This window comes from Panthera pardus, unplaced genomic scaffold, assembly GCF_024362965.1.
Source record: "Panthera pardus isolate Hobbes unplaced genomic scaffold, ASM2436296v1 HiC_scaffold_22, whole genome shotgun sequence".
NCBI classification, from domain to species: domain Eukaryota; kingdom Metazoa; phylum Chordata; class Mammalia; order Carnivora; family Felidae; genus Panthera; species Panthera pardus.
Genome location: NW_026526788.1, coordinates 5,807,068 through 5,817,162, shown reverse-complemented (window position 1 = coordinate 5,817,162; position 10,095 = coordinate 5,807,068). Strand labels below are relative to the sequence as shown.

General features: G+C 51.3%; 1 long non-coding RNA gene across 1 annotated transcript; it reads left to right on the top strand.

The window, feature by feature from the left end:
• The first annotated feature begins 668 nt into the window (after nt 1–668).
• On the top strand, nt 669–10,095 carry LOC128779097 (uncharacterized). Its single transcript, XR_008425036.1, has 2 exons — nt 669–8,739; nt 9,447–10,095. It is a non-coding gene; the product is annotated as an uncharacterized LOC128779097 (long non-coding RNA).

Sequence of the window (10,095 nt, the reverse complement as noted above, 5' to 3'; positions counted from 1 at the left end):
TTGACTTCTACGTACGTCTCATTGTCCATCCGTGGCTTCCTTAGCCTTCTTGTTTGATTCATCTCAGTGTGTCAGAAACCCGGACTCATCTGGGCTCTTCTGCACTGTCTATGCTTTTAACTTTTTTTTTTTTTTTTTTTTTTTTTTTTTTTTTTACATTTCCATGAGGCCTTTTTGAGAGAATTAAACATTAGATAATTTAAGGTATTATGGTTTTGGAGTTAAGGCCACTTTGGTGCATTTTTCCCCCCCGGAGGATCATCTGTTTTATCTCCACTTGACTTTTTCAAAATGCTGGAACTGTCTTTTGATTGAACTTGAAGCTTTTTTTTTTTTTTTCCTTGACATTTATACTACCGAAGGCGGAGAAATAAGACCTTTGCTTATTAACAAAACGAATGCGTCTCTTTCCCCCATGGGAAATTGAAAACAATTTAGAGAATAGAGTAAACTTCAGATTTTCCTGTGATGTGAATTTGGGTGACCTTTCCTTGAGGTAAGATTTAAGGGAGATCTAGCTGGGCTTGACAGACAGTGATGGAGCCAGGTGCCTCCGGATTTCACCTTCGCTCGCCGTTGTTCTTTCCAACTGGAAGCACCTTCCCCCTCCCCCCCCTCCCCCCCCCCCCCCCCCCCCCCCCCGCCCACTCGTCTGGGTTCTTCCGGCATCAGCAGAGAGAGCACAGCTGAGGCCCAGAGAGGTTCAGTGTCTTCACGAAGGTCACCCAGGGAGCTGGCGACCAAGGGAAAGCAGGGCTCAACCCAGGGGCCCTCATGATGCAGCAGCGGACCCCTGCTCCAGACAGTAAATTCTCAGAGGCAGTGGTGGTTTATTGTTCGGTATCTTCTCTCTTCCTTTTCACTCGTCTATGCCAGATGTGCTTGGGGAAATTCCCCGTTAGACCAGCGCATAGTTAACACCTCCTTTGTCTGACCGTGTCACGTGTTCCCCCTCTGGAGATGGTGGGGGCCCGGAGTTTCCAGCCAGCTTGATCTAGAGCCATGGCCTCTGGTGCGGTGCTGGTGGCCGGTGCTGGAGAGGCCTGCCCGCCATGTGCCCGTCCTTGCCCGGGAGTGGGAAGTAGAGAATAAACAAAGCAAAGACACCGTGTTGGAAATAGGACTGCAGAGCTGAGAAGACGCTTAGAAGAGTGGCCTTGGGCCAGCTCCTACTCTCTCTAGGTAGGCCAGGAACGCTGGGCCCAGAGCGAGGGGACAAAGCAGTGGAAAGAAGGAAAAAGAACCGTCCAGGACCAGGGCACCCTCTTACCTGGTCTAGTTAACAAAGCAAAAGGGTACTCCCTAGCCCCAGATAAAAGTGGATCAGAACTCAGAAACACTCGTGACTAAAATTTGTGCTTCTTTGGGCAAGCATCTCCAAAACCAAATCTCCTATCCTCCTCAGCATCCCTTTTCTTGGGTGAGAAAGCAACTCAGAGGACCCTTAAGAGAACGGGTTTGTTTAAGCACATCACAGGGAGTGAGCAGGGCTGAGGTAGAACGCCCCCTTTTCCCAGCTGGGTGCCGAATGTACTGTTTGGCACCAGGGATTAGTTTCCCAGTTTGAGCAGAAGATCAGATCCTGACAGAGGACAGAAGGTCAAAGGTCACACCAGTCAGGGAGGGAGGAAAACAAAACAAAAACAGGAAGTGGCCCGCTCAGGGATTTTCCATGGGAAGGCTGGAAAACATATCCGGACTTAAAGAAAAAAAGGAAGACAACGGGGCACCTCCGAATCTTCTGGAAGCCTCTTGAGATGTTGTTGGAACTGTTGTCAGTAGGAGCCAGCTTGATGGAAGCGTGGAAGGGGACCAGGACACCCGGTGGGAGCCCCAGTCCTGGACTCACATTGGCTCATCACCAGATCTTTCATTGCCTCTGTCCTCCTTTTGGAAGGAGAGTTTTCATCTCTTGTATCCCTTGGAGAGGTGTGTTCATGTGTGTCCTAATGTTGAGGCATGAAAAGGGGTCTATAACCCAGAAAACATCCCCACCTCTAAGCAAGCGTCCACAAGGGGTGTTTCTGATGTATATGGGCATGTTGTCTTTACAGCGAATGTCATATTAATGGAAAAACACCTGCCTCTCACATTTAAGACTAACTGACTCAGTCCTTTTGCTACCAAAATTTGCAAAGGTCAAGGCCAGAGAGGGGGCTGGGCAAGGCTGAGGGAGGCTGTCCTGCCATCTTCTCTCAGTTTCAGTTCTGCCCCTCCCTCTCTGTCCTAATCAGGGCAGGGACAGACTCCCCGAGAGAACCACTCTGTCCTCTCCCTCCTCGTCTCTGCCTTCTCAGCATGGGTCAGGGGCTGTCGGGCAGGAGAGTGACAGGTCCTGCATGGAGGTCCAACAGAGGAAAGACTCCCTGTTGTTTATAAATCTCACCTTTTGTACGAGAGCAGGGGACAAATATCCTGGATCCCCATCCTGTGCTCCCTGCAGTGGCCACACCCTCCCTCACAGGGCCTGACTCAATGGGTGCTGTGCTCAGCCCTGCTTCCCGATTTGAATCGAGGAGTCTCCTTGCCAACAACTGAAAGGGGGGAAAACAGTCCCCAGTCCTTCGTGGCCGTGTTCTGTCTTGAGATCTTGTTTTAGTTCCTAGTTAATCAAGGAATCAGAATTTGATGTAAAAAGAGAAGAATATGCCAGTGTGTTTCTAACGCCCCACATGCAAATGAGCCCGTAAAGTATATCGCAGGCAGCCACCGGAGGTCAAAGGTCACCCTCCACGTCTGACAATTATTTTGCTCAAAATAAACGGTGAGCAGGACTGCAGGAAATGAGTTGCGGCAACCTCAATTCATGTGTGAAAGTTTCCAATTAAGAATTCAAAGAACTTGTTGTTTAATGAAAAAGTGAAACAAATTCCCTTTATGTGTTTCCCCACTTCCTTGGTGGTCCCTGGCAAAGAGCCGGGTCCGCAGGAATATGGCCGTCTTTCAGTTCACCTGATAAAAGAGGGAGCTTGGCAAGTGATTATATGACCAGAAGCAAAACGTGAAGTAAGGGGAAGGTAGTTGATCAGATCCTCTGGCTTGGGGTTGGCAAAGCACCGCCTAGGCCAAATACGGCCCACAGCTTATTTTTGTCAATAAAGTTTTATTGGAACACAGCCATGCCCATTTGTTCCTGTATTTTCTGTGACTGCTTTTGCAGTACAGGGGGCATGGGAGCTGTATGAGGGAGCTGAATAATTGGGACAGAGAGACCATATGGCCTGCAAAGCCAAAGTATTTGCTTTCTGTAAAATTTCTGTACAGAAAGTTTGCCAACCCACCGTCTAGTTCATTGGTTCTTAATTTTTGTTGCACAGTGAGATCCCTTTGAAACTGTGATGAAAACTTTATACACACCCCCTTATAGAAAAATGTATGACCTCTTTGTTAAGAATGCCTACATGTAACTCTAACTAGACCCTTCTCCAGAGCCTGGGATCAAGGTAGTCCATTCTGGACCCCCCACAGGAGGAGTTTCTGAAGGTACGAAGGACACCTGCTACTATCCACCTCCACCCACGTGCTGGTCCCAGTTGTGATAAAGCATGAAGAACCTCAGATTGCAGGTCAGGGGACACAAGTTCTCTTCTGGGCTCCGTCACCCTTAAGCTGTGTGACCTTGGGCAAGTCACTTCACTTTCTCCGTGCCTTGGTTCCCTCACGTGTCAAATGCGAGGTCCAGAAGAGATACTTAAGAAAAAAAATTGTTTTAATTGAGGTATAATTGACATGTAACATTGTATTGGTTTCAGGCCTACAGCATAACAATTTGATATTTGTGTATCTTGTAAAATGGTCAACACAGTAAGTCTAGTTAACATCTGTTACCACCCAGCGTTAATTTTTAGATTTACGCCCTTGGTAACTTACAGGTCACCATGTTGTCTCTTGTACCCCAGGACTTGCCTATTTCATAACTGGGCGTTTGTACCTCTTGACCCCCTTCATCTTTCCACCCTCCCCTCTGGCAGCCCCTTCCTCCTCTGGCAATCACAATTCTGTTCTCTGTATTTATGATTTTCATTTTGTTTTGTTGGTTCCCTTGTTTTACTTTTTAGATTTTGTGTCCAAGTGATATCATACAGTATGTGTCTTTCTCTGTCTGACTTATTTCACTTAACGTAATGCCCTCAAGATCCCTCTGTCTTGTCACAAATGGTAAGATCTTATTTTTTATGGCCAAGTAATATTCTGTTGTGCGTCTATCTATCTATCTATCTATCTATCTATCTATCTATCTATCATCTTCTTTATCCCTTTATCCATCAATGGACACTTAGATTGTTTCTAGAATAGATGATCTGCTTAAAGCTCTTTCTGGTTTTAGATTTCTATGCTCTTCAAGGGTCTCCTGGAATTTATTTCTGGAGCTGAGTAGATAAGGTGTTGTGATTCATATACTTTCAAAACATCTGAAATCCCTTGGCAACATAGACCTGTCTGGGTGGCACTGAAATCTGGGATTTGATGACCACGCTGGATATTTGGCACCTGCGGGAGAAGACCCTCACATGCCCCGGCCTCCACCCAACCCTGGCCAGCCATCCTGATAAATCGAGTACACACAGGGGCTGCTCAAAAAAGCACAGGCGGACCCAGTTCAGCCCATCAGAACTCAGGGGAAACAAGGTAAAACCCAAGGCCTCTTTTTTTTTTTTTTTTTTAAAGTTTATTTATTTATTTTGAAAGAGAGAGAGTGAAGGAGCACGAGCAGGGTAGGGGCAGAGAGAGAGAATCCCAAGCAGGCTCCACACTGTTAGCACCGAGCTCCCGGTGCGGGGCTGGAACTCACAAAGCAGGAGATCACGACGAGCTGAAATCCAGAGTCGGATGCTTAACCGACGGAGCCACCCAGGCTCCTGGAACCCAAGGCCTCCTGGTAGAATGATCTGCAATAACACCTTCTACCAGAACGAGCACGTGCAGCTTCTCTGGGACAGATACTGCCCGCCAGGAAGACAGGTTTTGCATTTGGGTCGCTTTGGGTTTGAAAAAGGAAAAGAAATACATATTTTCACTGATCCTAAAAATACTTCACATTGCTTGTAGATAATTTTAAGAAATACAGAAAATGTGAAAAAAAGGTGAAATGTTACGCTGAAATCCACCTCTGCAGAGACGAGCATTGCTAACAACTTGATAAACCTCCCAGGTGTCTTTTATGCATGCATGCCATCAACACACGGTTACATAAATGGGCTGTACGTGTTTTGTCTTCTACGTGTCACTTGCCAAAGTGATCTGTGCTGATATCGTTCTGTGGCGTTGGAGGTAGAGTTCCAACATTATTTGTAACGGCCGCACGGTATTTCATTGGACGTACTATAGTGCACGGGCTCATTCTCCTCTAGGTTTTTCCGGTTTGTGTGCGTGTGTGCTCTCTTCGTACTTAGATCTTGTGCGTTTTGCTGCTTGTTCAGCTGAGGAGCAATTCCTCGTGTTGAAATCCGGGAGTCAAAGGCCGCTCCTTAATAACTGGAACGCACGGGGTGAAACTGCCTCCAGAAGATGTGTAGCACTCTGTGTCCACCAGCACGGAGGAGAGCCATCCGTTCCCACTCTCTGGCCAATACTGACTGTTGCCGTGGTGGATACTTAGGGTCTTGGCCGACGTGATAGGTTAAAAGTGATCTTGTCGCGTAGCTTTGCATTTCCAACGTCGTTTTGGTTTTGAATGGCACTGTCTGTGATTAAGCAGGGGTGAAGGTAATGACTTCATATCGGGTTCTGAGCCTGGCGTGAGAGCAGACGTATATCGTTCAGAGGAGCCCGGAGCCCCCGCCGAAGAGCTGGATGCTCTTTGAGGCCCATAATCCTTCACTGACTTACTTAATCACAGGCTCACTTGCGGCTACTTTTGGGCACCTGCCTAGAAGGCCACAGGGTTCTGGTCATGAAGGGGCCTGGATGACAGGGAGGACATCCGTGCCATAATTTTGAGGCTCTTTGCAGGCCGAGAGCTGGCCCCCTGTGTCCCGCTCGTGCCTCCGCTCGATGCCACGTCCACTGACGGCATCTCCCTTGGTCTGAACGGATCTCCCCACCTCTCTCCCGAGACTGGCTTTAGCTAATACAACCAAGAAATCCTCTGGAAGAGTCAGAAATGCCCGGGGCTGCCCGTGACGTAGTGCAAAGGGTGGATCGGAGAGTGGAGGGCAGCCACCAGGGACGACGGTGGAGAAGCTGAGTGCGTGGAGCGGCAGGTCTGTCCCGCAGCCTCCGCTGTGGCCTCAGGCCAAGATGGGCGGCTGGGGCAGAAGGGGGCTGCGGCAGGGAGCCCTTCCTTCTAGGTCTGGTGCTCAGTGGTTTCCTGCTCTGCTGAAGGGCCGTTGCTCGGTGGTGATGATTCATGGCATTTGGACACTGTGGCCGTGTTCTGAACAGGGAAGTGAAAAATAGCACAGCCGAGGGCAGTGCAGGGCAGGGCAGGGGCTGTCACAAGATGGGAAGCTTTCCTTTGGAAAATGCAGGGGGCGGGGGCGTCACAGCCAAGTTGGTGGCAGCGGTTCCCGCCGCCGCGTGAGTGTGGCCCCGTTTGCTCTTCTTCTGGGCATCAACTTTTCCAAGTGTCGGCCACTAAGTTGTCCCTCGGAAGTGGCTGCTGGTCTTGGCCGAGCCGCTGCGAGGAGGAGGAAGTGGACGGGTGACTCAGTGAGTGTCAGCTTCCTCTGTGACTCGGGATTAGATCCGTTTCTTAGGGTGGTGCCAGAGGGCCTGTGTGGCTTTGAAATTCTCTGCCACTGGCGGTGGCCCTCCCTTGACCCCTTTTGAACGAGTAAGGGGATTCAGCTGGATTCCGCAGCCTCCCCCGAAGTTGGGCAGGCCCTTCTGACTCGAGGCCTTCCCGTGGCTCCGGCCAACAAAGATCAGTGACGGGCCGAGCTGAGGCCGCTGCTGGGTCTGTGTGCATGTCAGGAGCTGCCTCGTATTTGGGAACTGGATTGCGAGAGCAGCTGGGATCTGAGGGGCCCAGTCCCGGCAGGTGTTAGACTGAGGGAGGAGGCAGTTCAACTGCCCGCAGCCACCAGCTCTCCTGGAGGCCATTTGTCCACGTAGCCAGTGGACGACAGGAGACGGCCAGATGCACAGCTGCTTCCTTCCCACGAGGAGAGTCATGACTGGCTTTTTCTTCCGGAGCACCGAGTTTTCCATGGATCTGTCGTTTCGCGCGCAGCCTAAGCCGCCATTGCTGCCCTCGCCTGAAACCTGTTCTAAGAAGCACTTCAATCATCCAGATCCTCGCCTCTGCCTAAGAGTCCATAGTCCTAAAAGCACTGACTTGGTAAAGACTGAAAAACCCTCTCAAAAAATGCTGCAGGGGCTTCTGTATTCGAATGCCTTCCATCACCTTGGAGAACAGCCTCCGCTTCCGGGTCAGTTCTGCCCCACCTCTTCCCCCCTCGGTCCCCTCCTGTTTCTGTGGCCAGAACAGAGGTCAGCTGGTCTTACTCAGGCAGGATGGCCAGCATCCAGTCACTGGTGTATTTAATGAGGACTCTAGTATTAGTCACACGCACAGAAGTGCAGCTCAAACCAGTCGGGGCTTCCAGAAAGGAGCTCTGTGTGACAACTGTACAAGGGGGGAGGGGCCCGAGGCACTTGCAGCTGGGACCTGACCCTGCTGGGTGCTCTGTCCTTTCTCTCACATCATCTTCCAGCAAAACAGTGATTTTGATCTCTTTGATAAGCTTTCTCCACACGGAATGTGCACGATTGCAGTTTGCTCATCACACCTCACAGCATCACTGCCAGAGAGGGGCTGAGAGTTCCAAAGTTCCAGAGAGAGGCCTCGATGGCCTTCCCTGGGGTCAGATGACCATCACTGACTCAATCACTGTGGCCAGGGAAGGATCTCTGAGCACATGGCTGTTTCGCATTTGGACCCTATGATTAGCGCTGCGCTAAGCAGGGGAGGCAGTATTTTCCAGAAGGAGGGGCTCCTGTCCCGGGCAGACAAACAATGGGCCCACTGCCCCGGTGTGCTGAGCTCTTCCTCACCCCCAGGCTGAGGACTCAGGCCCTCACTGCCTCCCCTCTGCCTCTCCCGGGCCAGGGGGTCCCCTCAGAACCCACTGTTTTATTGCTTAAAAATCCATAAGAGATGGGGGTTTTCTCAGCTAAGTTTTTTTGCGGGGGGCGGAATACAGGTCTGGGGCAGGAGCTGTACGATTTTCTGAGGAGACGGCCTCGCAGGATCTAAGCAACGAGTGAAGGAACAACAAAGGGACCCTTCTCAGAAGCATGGCAAAAATGAAACCAAATAAAAACCCCATAAAAATCCCTACTGGGGCAGAGGAAATACCAGCGTGATGCTTTTGAGCCACATCTTCAGTAATAAAGGAAAGATTCAAGGATCGGCCGTTCTGACGGGATTATGTTTGGGCTTGAGGGAGAATGTGCTGGAAAACAATGAAAGGGAGTCATCCAAGCAAGGGAGGTCTGTTGGTGCGTGCATTTGTATGTGTGTTGTTGCAATTCAGGAACTGACCGATGACCAGGGTCATGGGGAGTCTGAGAGAGACACCCGACAGGAACCGGTTCAAAGTTTGTGCCCAGCCTGGGGAGATCAGATGACCGGCAGCTGGCCTGCCCCCTGCCGGCTCCCATTGATGTCGGAGGGGCTCTGACCCCCGTTTGGTCACAGAAATACCCGTTTGGAAATCTCTTTGAAGGCTGATTAAGTAAACGCTCTCGCGGCACCGACAGTCACAACTGAGTGACGTAGTCGAAGTGCTCGTGGTTAGTGGAGGAATCTCTGGCTGCCAAGCTGACAGGCAACTCGCCTTTCTGTTCCTCTAACTTGGCCTCCCTGCTTCCGGTCGCAGTTTCGGGCACAGAGTTTCAAGGGGACGGGGCCGAGGATGTGGAGACTCTCACTGTCATCGCGCGGGTGGGACAGGGCCCCCAGGGACGGAGCGTTGTCCTGCCGCACAGCAGCTGGCCGCGGCCCGGTGACCGGTAGTCCTCCCGGCACGGCTAACCTTTGATGTTGCTCGTGGGGTCCTTCCATCTGGTTTGTGGCCTCAGGCTGCTGTGACCCCCAGCGGGGGTGTCTCCCCGGGCCTCCCGGGGCCCGGCAGGGTGAGCGTGAAGGAAAAGTCTGGTTTTCATCTGGGAGCGCGGAGCGCCTCTCTGCGTGACGGCTCTGCTCGCGGCCTGGCCAACTGGACGAGGGCTGCCGGCCCCTCCGGACGGGGGAGTGGGGGCCCCTTCGTCACTTTACTGCCCTCGTTATCTCGGAGACCCCGTTGTCATTGGGGCGGGGGGGAGCGGGCTGCCAGCCCTGGACCCAGCTATGCCTCCGTACCCGGCAGAGTTGACGTTCGTTCATTCACTTCATCCGTCATGGATCCATCCACTTACCCATTCATCCGGGGCTGTCGTTCAGTCATTCGGTTACTATGTGACCAGGTCTCCTTATCTTTTATCTTTGCTGCCTGGCACAGGGCCAAGCTTGTAGGAGGGACTCCGCACACGTTCGCTGACTTCTCTTCCTGCTTTACCTCTGTTATGGTTCACGTTCTACGTTCACGTCCATGATGTTGAAGCGCTAATCCCCAGGACCCCGGAACGTGACTGTGTTTGGAGATAGGGTCTTTAAAGGGGTAGTTACGTTAAAATGAGGTCATTTTAAGTGAAAATGAGGCCCTGAAGCAATCCTTTTAAAAAAAATTTCTTTTAATGTTTATTTTTGAGAAAGAGAGAGACAGGGCATGAGCAGGGGAGGGGCAGAGAGAGGGGAAGACCCAGAATCCGAAGCAGGCTCCAGGCTCTGAGCTGTCAGCACGGAGCCCAGCGCGGGGCTCAAACTCGTGAACCGAGAGATCGTGACCTGAGCCGAAGTCGGACGCTCAACCGACTGAGCCACCCAGGTGCCCCCAAACCAATCCTTATAGGAAGAGGAGTTCGCAACCCAGGCACATACAAGGGGAAGATGATGTGAAGACACGGGGGGGAAGACAGCCATCGACAAGCCAAGGAGAGAAGGCTGGGACCGATCCTTCATCCAAGAAGGAGCCAACCCTGTCGACATCTTGGTCTTGCACTTCCAGCCTCCAGAGCTGCGGGGAAATAAATTTCTGTTGTTTAAGCTGT